This window comes from Nelumbo nucifera, chromosome 8, assembly GCF_055504915.1.
Source record: "Nelumbo nucifera cultivar China Antique chromosome 8, China Antique-T2T, whole genome shotgun sequence".
In the NCBI taxonomy this organism is placed as follows: domain Eukaryota; kingdom Viridiplantae; phylum Streptophyta; class Magnoliopsida; order Proteales; family Nelumbonaceae; genus Nelumbo; species Nelumbo nucifera.
Genome location: NC_142656.1, coordinates 55,839,419 through 55,855,460, shown reverse-complemented (window position 1 = coordinate 55,855,460; position 16,042 = coordinate 55,839,419). Strand labels below are relative to the sequence as shown.

At 36.4% G+C, this 16,042-nt stretch overlaps 2 pseudogenes across 1 annotated transcript; both read left to right on the top strand.

Moving 5' to 3' along the window:
* The first annotated feature begins 2,177 nt into the window (after positions 1 to 2,177).
* On the top strand, positions 2,178 to 5,649 carry LOC104589204 (protein FAR1-RELATED SEQUENCE 5-like; annotated as a pseudogene). The gene is made up of 4 exons (XR_016079195.1): positions 2,178 to 4,434; positions 4,602 to 4,679; positions 4,896 to 4,955; positions 5,412 to 5,649. The product of XR_016079195.1 is annotated as a protein FAR1-RELATED SEQUENCE 5-like (transcript).
* Positions 5,650 to 7,876: 2,227 nt separating this feature from the next.
* LOC104589218 (butanoate--CoA ligase AAE1 pseudogene) lies at positions 7,877 to 8,816 on the top strand (annotated as a pseudogene).
* Positions 8,817 to 16,042: the final 7,226 nt, after the last annotated feature.

Sequence of the window (16,042 nt, the reverse complement as noted above, 5' to 3'; positions counted from 1 at the left end):
TGCCATTAATTCCAAGCTGGCACCTACCCCAACAGTTCTTTGGGCCTACAAATTATGACCCTGGGTTGAACCATCTTTCTCCCAAAAAATTATAAAAAAATTGATCACATCTATAATTTATATCACATTACTATTAAAAATATGAGTATGATTGTGGAACTTTCTTTTAACTAAGATGCTCATCTTTTTTAATTTAGTTCTATTTAATTGTGAAATTTAAAATGTAAATTAAACTACTCCTTTTCACCTCATTTAATTCCCTATATTTAAATCTTACATTTTTTTGATAAATAAACAAAAATATAAAACATTGCACAAAAGAAGAATCTAGCCAAGTAGATAGGTCTATCAATGATAATTAAAACTTCACAATTCCATCAAATTTTCAGGGTGAGGTGTTTATGTAATCAGATTTGGATTTTGCAATAAAAAAGAAAAATAAAAAATACACAAAGTTTATAAAAAATTTTGGATACATTATTACTACCATTATCATCATTTAGAATTGCCACATACAAACACATGCACACTTATTACACATTTAAAGGGACAATTAAAACCTAAATATCCTTCCATAGACTACATTTTTTTCCATTTCCAATCATCCAAGAGCCATTGTTTCTATGATCAAAGGAGACAAACATCAATAGCAGACGTTAGCCGAGGAGTTTCAAATCTGCGCCCCACCCAGTTTTGCCCCACAAACGCCCCACACGCTCAACATCCACCACCTGTCCCTTCACACGGTGGCACTAAATGGCGCATGCAGGACTAACAGGATGCCCGTTAGCCCCTTCCATTACCCCCCAAAAATCCCATTTACTCCCATTTCATACCATTTCATTCGACAGACTAGGGTATCTCAAAACCCTCTTCCCACCTCCTCCCTCTCGAGTGCCTGACCCCGAGTGCTTCTTCCTCGCCAGAGCATCTTCTCCTTCTCTGACACCAGCGACCTATAACGACAACTGGTGGTACTCTCCAGCCCACCTTTTCACCACCTCATTTTTTATTTCTCTTTTTTTCATCATATTTTCATTTTCTAGATATTAGAGAAACCGGCAGAAGAGTTATATTCTCCTTCTCGGGCACCAACAGCCTACAACAACAATGGGCGGTACTCTCCAGCCCACCTGTTCACCTCATTTTTTATTTTTTCTTCTTTTTTCTGATATTTTTGTTTTTCAGATATTAGAGAAAATGGTGGCAGAGTTTTCTTCTTCTTCAGCACCAGCGACCTACAACAGTAACCAGCAGTACTCTCCAGCCCACCTTTTCACCTCTTTTTATTTTTTCTTTGTTTTTCTAATAACTACAGTTGTGCTATTTAGAGGTTGTTACATGCACGATTTAAGTGGATTATTTATATTTTACATCACTTAACGGGAAATAACACCAATAGATTTCTTTTTTATCAAAACCAATGGATTTCTCATTTTGATGTTATCACTTAACGAGAAATTTTTGTTTTTTTTTTCAGAAACCAAATTCTTGGTTTTCCCCACTTCATCCAATTTTCCCAACCAACCCTTCTTCATCTCTTTAGATTGCTTTGGGTACATCACATCTAAATCTTGCTTTGATAAACTTATCATTATACTGACAATTCCACATATTTATCAAAATGCTCTCTAGTTGTGGTCATTCAAGGATACTTATTGAATGTGCATGTGTATTTTTAAGTGTTTATTATTTGGTAGCAACAATTTGTTGTTTGGTTCTGGTATTCATGTGAATATTATTTGTATATTATCTATACTTTGGAGGCTTGTTGTTTTGTTTTTTAAGCAATGTTGTTGGGTGTCTATTTTCTACATTCTTGGATTCTGGGGTTCATATTTTACCCTCTTTTCTATGCTGTAAGTTATTTAATAAACCACTTGTATGCAGATGAGTATTTGAAAGTATTTGAATGTTTCTACAGTGACCATATCATTTATAAAATATGACCAATTTATTTTTTTCTGTATTATTTAATCCCATACTGGGTTAATTTCTTAGTTCCACATAAGAATAAATTGTGTTGGCATGTGCAACAAGAAATGGAGGCCACACCAAACTCTATGCAAAGGTTGGTGTTTGAACTTGATGGAGATGAGGGTGAACCATTCAAATCTTCATCTAGCATGGGTAAAATGGAGGGTACCAACATTGTCAATGCTTTTGATGAGGTATAAGCTTTGCCTAATATAATTGAAGAACTTGATAAACCTAATAATGATTTGCCTACATGTGAGGAAACTAAAGGCATTGATGCAAGTATTGAAAATATGTTGAAAGAAAAATTAAGTGTTATTTCTAAAGAGTGCACTCCAAAGGTTAGCATGATATTTGAAACAATAGAGGAAGCATATGAGTTCTATAATATATATGCTGGGAAGGTGGGGTTTAGTACTCGAAAAGAAAATAGAGTTGTTGACAAGGGGATAAATCAAGTAAGATACTGCAAGTTTTGTTACTTGAGAAGGCAAACGTAGTGCAAATAAATGTGGGGTCTATGTAAAGAAGAATAGACAAATGATAAGATGTGGTTGTATGGCAACTATGAAGATAAGTCATACGAAAGATGGTTATCGTGCCATTGGTTTTGATGAGATGCATAATCAAATAGTTACAACCCCTTCCATGTCGCATATGTTGAAGCCACAAAGAAGAATCAATGACGCACAAGGTAATCAAGGTATAATGGCAAATGATGTAAGAATTGCTCCAAAAGCAGTAATGGAGTTGATGGCCAGCGAGGCTGGTGGACATGAAAGTATTGGGTTTACTTCAATGGATTTGATGAATTACTTGCATACATACCGGACTAGAAATATGGAGAAGGGGGAGGCAGGTGGTGTTCTGAAATATTTTAAAAACAAGGTAATCACAAGATTCATCATTTGTTTATGCAATTCAACTTGACCAAGTTGAATTAGTTACATATCTATTTTGGGTAGATGCTCAAATGATTGTAGATTATGCTCATTTTGGTGATGTGATATGTTTTGACACAACATATAGAACAAACAAAGAGAATAGACCATTTGTGGTATTTGTTGGGGTGAATAATGTGTTTGTCAAAACTATGGGAGGAAAAAAGCCTAAAACAATTCTAACTGATGTTGATGCATCTATGGCAAAAGCAATTGGTTTAGTACTACCAGAATCACATCACCGGTTATGTGTATGGCATATGTTCCAAAATGCAACAAAACACCTTAGTGGTGTGTTTGAAAGATTTAAATCATTTTCTAAAGATTTTAGTAGTTGTGTGTATGATTGTGAAGATGTTGATGATTTTGAAGATGCATGGGTGGGCATGATCAATAAGTATGGACTTCAGAAGAATGAGTGGTTGCAAAAATTATATAGTAAGAGGCACAAATGGGCATTAGCTTTTGGACGACAATCATTTTCTGCCGGGATAGACACAACACAAAGAAGTGAGAGTTTGAATGCTTTTCTCAAGAAATAACTCAATATTAGGTATGACTTGTCAAGGTTTCTTTAGCACTTTGAAGAGAGTAGTTGCTGATAGGTGGTATGAGGAGTTGAAAGTCGAATTTGCAACAACACAAAGCATGCTAATCATGACAACACATGTGGGCATACTGGATTTTGCTTCTCGTGTGTATACACCACCTATCTTTTCCCTGTTTCATAATGAAGTAATGCAACAATTGACTTGCACCATTATAGAAGATCGTGTGGTGTCTGAAATGGTAATTGAATATACAAATCATGTGTATGTTGTGAGCCGTCGGTTCATTGTGACATTTGATTCAAGAAATAAATCAATTAGTTGTAATTACTGGAACTTTGAATTTGTTGGGGTCTTATATAGGCATGCATTGAAGATACTTGATTATAGGAGGGAGCCCTTACCCTCATCCTATGTATTGAACCGATGGACCATTGGTGCAAAAAAATGCAAGGGTGTAGCATCTCATGGATTTAATAGGTACTCTGATCAAGCTGCAAAAATAACAACACATGCAAAAGAGATGTTTCATCTACTCACCCAAGTGGTAAATAATGATGCTTACAACATTGTTATGCAAGTAGGAGAAAAGCTGTTGGAAGATGTGACAAGGTGTTTAAGGAAGTTACACTGAGAAATCATTTATAGCATCTCACGATATGCAATTTGAAAATGAAAAAATTGGGTCTCCTTGCATTGGTCTTGATGGCACACAATCAGAAATGGATGTTGGTATTAACACCAATGCAATGAATGTTGGTGATAACACCAATGCAATGCATATTGGTGATAACACCAGTGTTGAGGGTAGTTCTATGGGGATTGGGTTTCTGAAATCAGCAAAGGGATTTAAGCACAAGGTTTCCTCTGTACACTCTTCAAAAAGATCAAAAAATGCCTTGTAGAAAGCACTAGTCAAGCGGAGAAGAACAAAGAAAGACCAATCTAATGATAAATGCTCTTCACAGGTATTTTTCAATTTACTTCAGTTTTTATTGTTCAAACATTTAATTGATTCTTCTATGATTCAGACTTGTAGAGATAGGGGCACTGTGAATCCTATAACCAATAAAGTGATAAATTTTGGTAAATATTTGTTGCACTTGAAACTTTAACAAAATCCTGAAAAATTCAGGGTCAAGGTTCTGCGGACAATATTCAAACTACTACAGATGGAAGTGATCCACAAAGAACCATTCCTTACCTTCTTCTTGTAAGTTATTTTTTCCTCCGTTGTGAGTTTACAATAATTTCAAGTGAGTTATGTATTCTGATATCATGGAGTTACATTATAGATGAATTGGCAACAACAACACACTATGCCCTCACCTTTGCAAGTAATTGTTTGAAATTAACTTAAAGTTTTAAGCAAAGATCAATTTTAGTAGACAACAACTAATATATTCGTTACATATATTTTTTGCCACAGGCACCACATTGGTTTATGTATAACCATTCTAACTCTTTTGTAAATAATTTTCTCATACAAGTAAGTGGTGTGCATGGATTTTTTCAATACTCTATAAAATCATTGCAATTCATAATTGGGCATTGTATCTATAGACAGAGGTACCTGAAAGTAAGTTAAGTCAAACCATCTCTAATAAATCTCATATGAGCAAATGTTTATTTCTAAAAATGTGTTTTATTTTTTATTTTTATTTTTTGTATAATTACAAAAACACTTTCATGTGTAAATGCAAGAATCATCTTGGATTGGACCACTCTATCAAGACCAACAACTAGAAAAGGGGGGGATGCCTTAGGCTAGCATGTTATCAATCAGGTGAAGGGAATTCACTTGATAATTTTCTCACTCTTATTCTTATTTTCTGGGAAGCCAAACACTACATGAAGGGAATTCACTTACTTATTGAACTGCATTCAACTATTTTATTATTTCATAGCTATGAAAAATTAACTTAAAATGTTATTTGGTTTGCAGGTTTTGGCTATGTCTATGAACTCCATCCAACTTAGGAAAAAAATGAAAGAAGTAGAGAGGGAAGGTAGTGTAGTGGTTGGATAGTATTGTAAACTGACAAATTATATCTTGAACACTTCAATCATTTCTGCATCATATCCTTGATTTTCTATATTTTAGGAAAAATGTAAAGATTGTCACCATTATTCCATCATTTCTGGGTTTGATTTTAATCTATGAGAGATTATTTGGCGTTTAATGGATCCAGCCACACATGAATACACTGAAAATAATGGGTGAGGCCTTTTTATTGATTTAATTTTGAATATATTAATACTGAATTTCCCAATTCCCTACATTAGTTATGAACACAATGCAGATTGCAAGCTTGATAATGCTAAGCGTCACCGTCTCAACCACCTGGAAAACCTAATAGAGAGTTGAAGGAATCTCATCAAGTGACTTACGATTTTGAGTAACGTAATAGAAAAGTTATGTGATTTAGCATTAGCAGTCTGTTAGCTATTAAAATATAAATTTTTGTAATTTTATATTATGTGGAGTACAAACATCGGCGAAACAAAGACTAGATTTATGGTTTATCTCAATTCATCTAAAACAGGAAGTGAAATCAATGGGCACACCACTTTTTCTTTCTCATTAATGCCAAAGAGATTAGATTAGCGTTAACTCCAACTGAAATTTGTTCTCGGGGATGTGTGGTCTGGTTAATCAACTAGCAAGGCAACCCTCCGGTTCAGATCGTTCAATATAATTTCTTGTTAAAAATCTTGACCTGTTGTACTTTGTGAAAAAGTTGTAAATCTAGAAAAAATGGACACCCAAAAAGGCTAAGACCGAACCCAAACACACTGCATCGATCCCATCCCACCCTCATATCTCCTCTCCTCTACTGTCAAGTCTTGAATGCATAATGTCTATGACATCGCCTGCAGGCTCACTAGAGGCCCAGATTGAAAGCTGGAGGGTGACATTGGCCTCAATCAAAATCATGTGCTACACACTTAGACTAGTAATTGGTAAAGCCATGTGCTACACACTTATTAGCTGGAGGGATTTCAAGTAATGCCAAACCATGTTCTGGTAAAGCCTGTCCTTTCCAGTAATGCCAGCTATGTTTCATTTCAGCATCCATATAGATATAGACTAGTAATTGGTTCTAGCCTGAGTTTGTAAATCAACATCCATAAATCAAATACAAAACTTAAAACTAATTGGTGTTCTGGCCTGAGTTTGTAACCATTGCTAGCACATGGGTAAATATTTGAGTATCCATAAATACAATAGTTATCGTTTACTAGTAATTGGTTCTTTCACCTATATACTAATTCTTATATATGTACAAGAATACTATAAACACAACTACAAAACTAATAAGCAACATCTGCATAGTCTTCGGTCCTTCGGTAAATAATTGCTGTAAAGCCATCTTTGTCCTTCAGCAACTAATTTCTCTAACTTTTCAACATGGCTTTCTAGATTCAATGCATTGCTCTTGGTTTATGTAGCTTCATCTGAACTACTTATAGGAATTGCCCATTCAAAAAAGTTGCAACACTTCAAATTGGAGTAGTTGAAATTGGAATAAGTTTCCTCCTCAGTATCATTTATCTACATACATGCAAACACAAGTCAATACATTTAACATAACAGATTTGTCATCACAAACACACAATGAAAATATAGTAATACTTACAGGTTTGCCAGGGCAAGTGTAAAATAACCTTTGATAATTAGCAGATGTCTTTGACACGTGAAGTATACATTTTTTTCCACATTTACAGTATCTTGCACTATATTTTAAGCTATTACGAAACCTAATTCCAGATGTGGATTGAGAACTCATTCTTGTATTGATAAATGAAAATTAATTATTTACGGTCCGTTTGGTAAGTCTTTTTGAGAAGATCTTCTCATAGCTCTGACAGTCAATAAATGCATTGAGCTTTTGACATAAGATCTGGGCAGCCCGAAGACCGTTTGGCAGACGTGCATCTTTCTATGCTTCGTTTCGAGTCTTTCCGTGTGAGATTAAATTGCGAAAGACGTGGGAAGCTTCATTTGGAGCATCCCAAAATCAGCCCAAAATGGGCTGGCTTCCCACATCTTTTTGGCACCCCATCTTTTGGCGACGAGGTCTTCCGCGTGCCAAACGGGAATAGACCGATTTTCGGTCTTCCCAACTTTTAAGCAGCGAAAAGACCGCACAAAAACACGCACCAGATGGGGCCTTAATTTATTGCCTCCCTAAAGCTCACTCTTCATTTTTAAATGAGTTTAGAATCAAACTAGCATGTAGGGCTGTCAACAGGCAAAGCTCAGTCAAACTTTGCCTACCTCCACTTGGGCTCGGGAACTTTTAGTTGGCTCAGGTTCTCCTAGGACCTGGTAATGGTACCAGCTATCTAATGTCTTGGGAGGGCTGAAATAGAAATGGACCTAACCTCCAGAATTTTTAACATGAAATGGCCACTGTCAAACTCAAACCCACCTTGTCATTCAGAAGCCAAAATCAGTACCAGTTCCTCGAAGTTGTTCAAGGAGCACTTAAACTTCTCTCCAACACAAAAGCCAAGTTACCACACCTGATCCTAATTACAGAGTGCAATAAACCTTCCCCAATCATTAAAAATGCTGCCTCAACTTCTGGTGAATTGCAATATGAAAGTTTGCTAGAGGTAGGACAACTGAATTTTGATATCAGATGGCCAATGGATGAATGGGACCCTATTTCATTGAATTATACTTCTGGCACCACATCAAGCCCCAAAGGAGTTGTTTACAGCCACGGGGGAGCTTAATTACCTCAATTCCTTTGCAGCAGTTCTTTTAAACTCCATGGGCCCGATGCCTGTGTACCTATGGACTATTCCTATGTTCCACTGCAACGGATGGTGCCTCACTTGGGGTGTGGCAGCTGAAGGTGGCACCAATGTTTGTCTCAGACATGTCTCTGCAAAGGGCATATTTGATAGTATCTGTCTCCACAAAGTAACACACATGGGTGGTGCACCAACAGTCTTGAACATGCTTGTCAATGCACCTTCCAGTGAAAGGAAGACACTTCCCCACAAGGTTGAGATGATGACAGGCGCTGCACCACCACCTTCAGAGATCTTGTTCAAGATGGAGGAACTTGGTTTTGGCGTTACACACTCATATGGCCTAACAGAAACCTATGGTCCAGGAACAGTTTGTACATGGAAGCCTGAGTGAGATGCCTTGTCTGCTCATGAACAAGCAAAGATCAAGTCCCGCCAAGGCCTGCAACATCATGGAATGGAGGAGGTTGACATAAAAGATCCAGTGGCCATGAAGAGTGTACCAGCAGATGCAAAGACCATAAGCGAAGTAATGTTTAGAGGCAATGTGGTGATGAATGGGTACCTTAAAGATTTGACATAAAAGATCAAGTCCCGTCAAACCGATTCTTCAGTTTTTCAAAAATCCAGAACCGAAACCGAATTAATCAATTTGATTAACCGCATTTTGCGATTCAGTTTTCTCAGTTCGATTCAATTTTTCGGTTTTTCAGTTTTTCATAGACACCCCTAACGCAAAGCTTTCTTTTATAGATTCCTTATCAATCACCAACATTTACAACTGGTCTCCTACTCCAGAATAATTGTATTACAAAAGATTTGTTATTCAACTCTTGTGGAATTTTCAGGCCAAAAAAATGAATAAATAGACAATATTGGTATATATATCATTAGTTTTCTATACTCCCACATGCATGCATTATAGTACAATCTATTGCGTGTTTCTAATAAAGGCTTTAATTTCTTATCGAATTAACTGGGGCGGTTGGGAATCACCTTCTACCTTCCTTATATAAGTACAGAATAAAATAAGAGTCAAATACTTTGAAGTTGACAACTAAGTGGACCCACAAAGCTAGGAGAGAGAAACGGATGAGCACCGTATTAGTGAGGCCCATTCGATGTAAGGATTTTGGATTTTATTAAAGAAACTTAAAAAGAAAGATCTCTATGCCTATGCTGAGAGGTCCCAGTTTAAGAGATTTGTAAAATAATATTCTATTTGAGGTGAGAATGAACCTTGTAATTTTATTTGAATTTTGAACTGTCTATAAATGATAGAGTTTAAATACAAAAGGTATTCAACTACTTCATTAAACAAAATGAGTGAAACGGCTAATTGACAATAAAATAGTCAATAATAATGGGATTATCTTCTCTAATTTATTGACCGATTCCTATGCAAACAAAATAACAACAATAACAACTAATGCAAATCTTAAGTCATAATCTGCAAGCCTATGGTCCAGGTCACTCGTTGATTTGCATGTCCCATGCAAATCGATGCATGCTCAATCCCGTACCTTGGATTCCTGATAGGCACTTGAGTTGATCTTCTTGGCTTATCATTGCCCCATCTTTCAATGGAACCTTGTCCTCAAGGTTCAAGTTGATATACTTGTTTCACAGCTCCTGTGTATTTTCCCACGTAGCATCTTCTTTTAGAAGCTTTTTCCACTGGACAAGGCTTTCCTCAACAAAACTTGATCCTTTCTTAACCCATCTAGTATCCAAAATAGTTTCAGGTTCCATAATAAGCTCACCATCATCAGTTATGGGTGGCAACTCAGTGCTAGTGGCAGTAGTCTCCCCTACTTGCCTTCTAAGTAGTGAAACATGAAAAACAGGGTGAATTCGAGAACCTGGAGGCAATTTGAGTTTGTAAGCTACCTTCCATCATTTTCTTCAATTTGGTATGGACTATAAAAGCGACTAGCCAGCTTTTGATATGCTCTCCTATAGACAGTTTGCTAGTGATAAGGATGGAATTTAAGGAAGACCAAATCCCCCACTTGGAATTCCACGTCCCTTCTTTTGAATCGGCCATTTGTTTCATTCGATTAACTGTTGCATGTAAATTGATTTTGAGCCGAGATACCATTGTCTGGTCCACCTCATCCACAGAAGATGTTCCAACTTGATAATTCGGAATACTTGGTGGTGGTCTCCCATAGAGAGCTTGAAAAGGTGTCATCCCAATAGAGGAGTGGTATGTAGAGTTGTACCAAAATTCAGCCCATGGAAGAAAAGAACTCCATTTTCGGGGTTGTTGAGAAACAAAACATCGAAGATATTGCTCAACACACCTATTAACTATCTCGGATTGACCGTCGGTTTGGGGATGATAGGCAGAGCTCATGTGCAACTTAGTTCCAGACATTTTGAAGAATTCTCGCCAAAAGTGACTTATGAAAATGGGATATCAGTCACCAATAATTGATTTTGGCATGCCATGAAGTTTGACAATCCCTTCCATAAATTTTTCAGCTACCATTTTTGCCGTGTAAGGGTGCGGCAAAGCCAAAAAATGAGTTGATTTACTTAAACAGTCTACTACCACAAAAATAGTGCTTGGCAAGGGATGGGCAATGGTTGAAGAAGACCCGCTAGAGATAAAGTTTCTGCTTTATTCTTTTGACAAACATTGCAAGAGGTCGCATATTGTTGAATCACCTTATGCATTGATGGCCAATAGAATTGTTGTACTAATCACTTGTATGTTCTCAATACCCCAGAATGTCCTCCATATGGTGAATCATGGAATTCATGCAATAGCTGATTGACAAGTTGGGAATTAGGAGGAATTACTACACGGTTTTTGTAACATACCAAACCATTCCGCCATTTATAGGGAGCTCCAGGATTTTCAGTTGCAAGCTTGCCAATTTGGACCATGTAGGGATGCTCGTTGGCTTCAGTCTTGATTGCATTCCACAAAGATGTTTGAGGGACAAAAAGAGTATTAAGGCTAAGGCTGCCTATTACTCTTGACAAAGCATCAACAACGGAATTCTCCCTTCCCGGTTTGTAAGTGATCTCATAGTCATACCCTAGCAATTTGGACACCCACTTCTGTTGTTCTGGTGTCACTATGCGCTACTCCATTAAATACTTGAGGCTGCGTTGGTCAGTGTGGATGTAGAACTTTCGGCCCAACAAGCAAGGACACCAAGGCTCGGCTCATGAATGCTATGGGTCTCCCTTGTTGAGTTAACACTGCTCCAATGCCAGCACCTGAATCATTAGATTCAATGACAAATGTTTCATTAAAATTAGGCATAGCAAGTGTGGGAGTAGAAGTCATTGCTTACTTCAAAGCCTTGAATGCATCATCTGCTTCTTTCGTCCATCTAAATTGCCCCTTTTATAAGAGGTTGGTGAGTGGCCGAGCTATAACTCCATAATTACGGACGAACTTTCTGTAATAACCTGTAAGGCCTAAGAATCCTCGCAAATCAGAAACATTAGTGGGTCTAGGCCAATTAAGCATAGCCTTAATTTTCCCTTGGTCCACCTTGACACCTTGTGAAGTTACAATGTGCTCCAAATATTCAACTTCTTGCTGAACAAATGCACACTTGCTAAGCTTGATGAAAAATTTGTGATGCCTTAATATTTCAAAAGCTTTTTTAACATGTCCAAGATGCATGATCCAATTGGGGCTATAAATGAGAATATCATCAAAAAAAGACTAACACAAATTTTTGAAGATATGGACGAAACATTGAATTCATAATGGCCTGAAAAGTTAAAGGAGCATTACAAAGCCAAAGGGCATAACCAAATATTCACAATGACCATTGTATGTACGAAAGGCAGTTTTGTGAATGTCTAATGGGTGTATCTGTACCTGGTGATAACCTGATTGTAAATCAAGTTTAGTAAAAAAGGCTGCCCCATATAGTTCATCAAGCATATCATCAACGGTTGGAATAGGAAATCTATCCTTGATGATTACAGCATTAAGAGCCCTATAGTCGGTACAGAAACGCCAAGTTTCATCTTTCTTTTTTACTAACAAAATAGGAGAAGAAAAGGGACTTGTGCTAGACCTTATTAGCCCCAATTTTAACATGTCATGAACTTGTTTTTCTATTTCAGCTTTTTGAAAGTAGGCATACTTGTATGGCCGGATATTAATTGGTGCAGTCCCCTCTTTGAGATTGATGTGGTGATCTATCTCCCTTTTTGGAGGAAGCTGCTTTGGTTCCTGATAGATGTCTTCAAATTCTTGTAACAATTGCTACATTTCCAGTTGAGTTCTTTGAGGCACTTCTTCCATGGCTGCTTGTAGACAAATGGCAATTATGGAATTTCCCTACTTCATCTCTTTTGAAATTGTTTTGAATTTCGTAGGCTGAATCAGTTGGTTGTCAATTCCTTCCAATTGTTGACACTGGTCCTTCCACGAAAACTCCATTGTCATTCTTTTCCAATAACAAACCACCGTGCCCAATTGTTCAAGCCAATGAACTCCTAAAACCATATCCAACCCAATTAGCGGTAATGAATAAAGAATTAAGGTAAATGGAATACCTTGCAATAGGACTTGAACATTTTCAAATCTCCCTTGGCACTTTAGAGGATTACCATTAGCCACTTTCACATTAAAGGGTTCAGTTGGCTCCACCGGTAATTGCAACAATTCAGCTATCCTTTCATTGATGAAATTATGGGTTGACCCACTATCAATAAGAACAATCAATTCATGAGGTCCCACCTTAGCCAAGACTTGCATGGTTCTAGCTGTTAACCACCCAGTGAGAGCGTGGAGTGAAATTTCAGGTTCTCCTCGAAGGTTGGTGTGAGCTCCCTCTTCGTCATCTGTTTCACTTTCGTCATAATTTCCTTCAAGCAACAACAACTGCGGTCCTTTGCATTTGTGCCCCGGTACAAATTTCTCATCGCAATTAAAACAAAGACCTTGAACACACCTCCTTTGCATCTCAGTCCAAGTGAGTCGTTTCATTGGTGGAGCAGACTTCAGTTTCGTTGGGGAAGAGCCGAGAGTGGTCCTATTGAATGGACGTGTAGCCTTCTCTTGATGGTTCAGCTGCTCATCTCGCATCCTAGCCAAGCTGATAGATTCCTTCAAGGATTTTGGCTTAAACATCCGAATCCCATATGCTATTTCAGTTTTAAGACCTCCCATAAAGGTGTCCACCAATACCTTTTAAGTCCACCCCTGCACTCTATTTCCCAATCTTTCAAATTCCTTTTGGTACTCACGTAAGGATCCCATTTGTCTTATCTTTGATAAAGACTCGTCAAAGTCTTCACAATACGTTGGACCAAAACAAGACCATAATTACTCTACAAAAATGTCCCACGACACCTCCTTCCCTTCCTCATGATAAGCCCTGCGTAACCACTACCACCATTGATTTGCTTCTCCTTCTAAATGAAAGGAAGCCAAAGACACCTTTTGGATTTCCAAAGTGTCCTGGTATTCAAAGAATTGGTCGACATGCGTGAACCATTCAGTTGGGTCATCACCAGAATACTCGGGAAATTCGAGCTTAGCCAATTTAGAGGAGAACATTGGCCATCCCCCTTCTGTGTTTTCACAAGAACGCCCATTGGAGGATTGTCCGCTGTGTTCGTTGACATTGCTAGAGGTTGGTTCTTGCCTTGTAAGCAAAACTTTGGAGATCTTGCTAATAGCAGTCTCTAGCTGATGTAGTTTGTCATTAACACCCAGCTCTATTTTGCACAAATTAGCTTGAAGTCCCCTAAGACCCGCTTCTAGATTTTCGATTCTTTCTTTGTTGGTAGCCATAATGTATAGTGCTGATACCACTGATAGGTCCCGGTCAAAGCTATTTAAGAGATTTGTAAAATAATATTCTACATGAGGTGAAAATGAAACTTATAATTTTATTTGAATTTCGAATTGTCTACCTTGCTAAATGATAGAGTTTAAATACAAAAAGGACTCAACTACTTCCCTAAACAAAAGGAGTGAAATGACTAATTGACAATAAAATAGCCAACAACAATGGGATTATCCTCTCTAACTTATTGACCGATTCCAATGCAAACAAAATAACAACAATAACAACTAATGCAAATCTTAAGTCGTAATCTGCAAGCCCATGGTCCAGGTGCATGCTCAATCCCCATACCTTGGATTCCTGATAGGCACTCGAGTTGATCTTCTTAGCTTATCATATGCCTAGTTGTCCCAAGCCAACCCATTCCAATTCTTCCCCAACTTGAGACTAGCCCAAGCCCAGCTTGATTGTATCAAATTCCAATGTGAGTTTGACGTGAATTGTTCAGACGAATTCAAATTATTTATGATTCATAAAGTGGGTTATTGTTTAGAGATTAAATTTAATCTTTTAAATTAAAAATTAAATCTATATGATTTAAAATGTTATATAAAAAATTAAACTTACAACATAAATTATGGGTGTCAAAAAAAATTTTCAAAATACAAGACCTGCACAAAATATAGTTTGGTCATTTTCTAGTATATATATTAAAAAAAATCATAAGACACAGCATTTTATTTTTTCAAGAAAGAGTGTCCAGGAATTGGGTACTTGTTTACTTTCAAATTGAAATTCTCAAAAATGTGTATATCCACTTTAAAAAAGTGAAATAATTAACTCCACTATCAAAGAAAGTGATAATTTTAGATACATAGCTACTTATAGAGAAAGTATTCAATCTAAAAGATATGGGGCCCATAATCAATACTTTTAACTCAGTTCTCCTAATTCAAATAAAAGAATATTTATAGACATTTAAGTTACAAATTAAACCTTATTTAATTATTTAAATTAATAAATAATTAAATTAGATGAAATAGGTTGTCAATTACAAATTAAACTTAATATAATTTTTTAACTTAAATAAGAAGTCCTAATCAAATTTATTATATAGGCATAAGTATTGAATCTCAAATAAAAGAATGAATGGTGTGGGGTCCATCTTTAATGAAATGGGGTATTAATCACAAATAAAACCTGATTTAGTTTCTTAAGTCAAACAAAAAATCTATCAACCAAAAAATTCTTTGACAATAAAAAATCAAATGAAAACATAAAAATTTAAAATATAGATAATGGGTGTCAAACAAAATTAAGTCAATTTTTTTAAATGAAAAAAAAATGTTCAAATTAGTGCAACCTATATCAATATTTATAATGCAATTTTCCCGATTCAAATAAAAGACTTTTTATAAAGATTTTTAACTTACAAATTAAACATGTTTTAATTATTTCAAATAAATAAAAATTCAAATTATGTATAACTACCTGATAAATAGTGAATCTCAAATAAAATAACATTATTACAAAAAATAAAAAAAATAAAAACAAGCCCCGTTCGCTTTTCGGTAAGTTACTTACCCAGGTAAATGCAATTACCTAGGTAAGTTTTTCTTGGGAAACACTTACCCAAGTAAGTGCATTTACCCATGTTCTTTTATTTCTCATGTCAATAAGGCAATGACTATTTTAGCCATAAAAATCCATTATTAAAAAGGGCATTTTTGTCCCATTCAAGTTTTGGCAACTTTCCCCCTAGGTGGGAAAGTTATTTACCCACCTAGGAGATGGATATCACTTACTCGGGTAAATGATACTCAGGAAAATAAACTTTCCCTAGTCCCCACATAAATCTAAAAAAAGAACATGGGATTCTTGGTCAATGAGAATGGGAACCAAAATCTCATTGACCAACTTTCCCCCCTTTCAAAATCCGAAAAAAGAATGCCCTCATAGGTGTAATTGCCTCGTACTTAGTACAGGAGTCATTCTCAAGTGTTTATTTAAAGCATAACACTCCTAACTTCTCCTA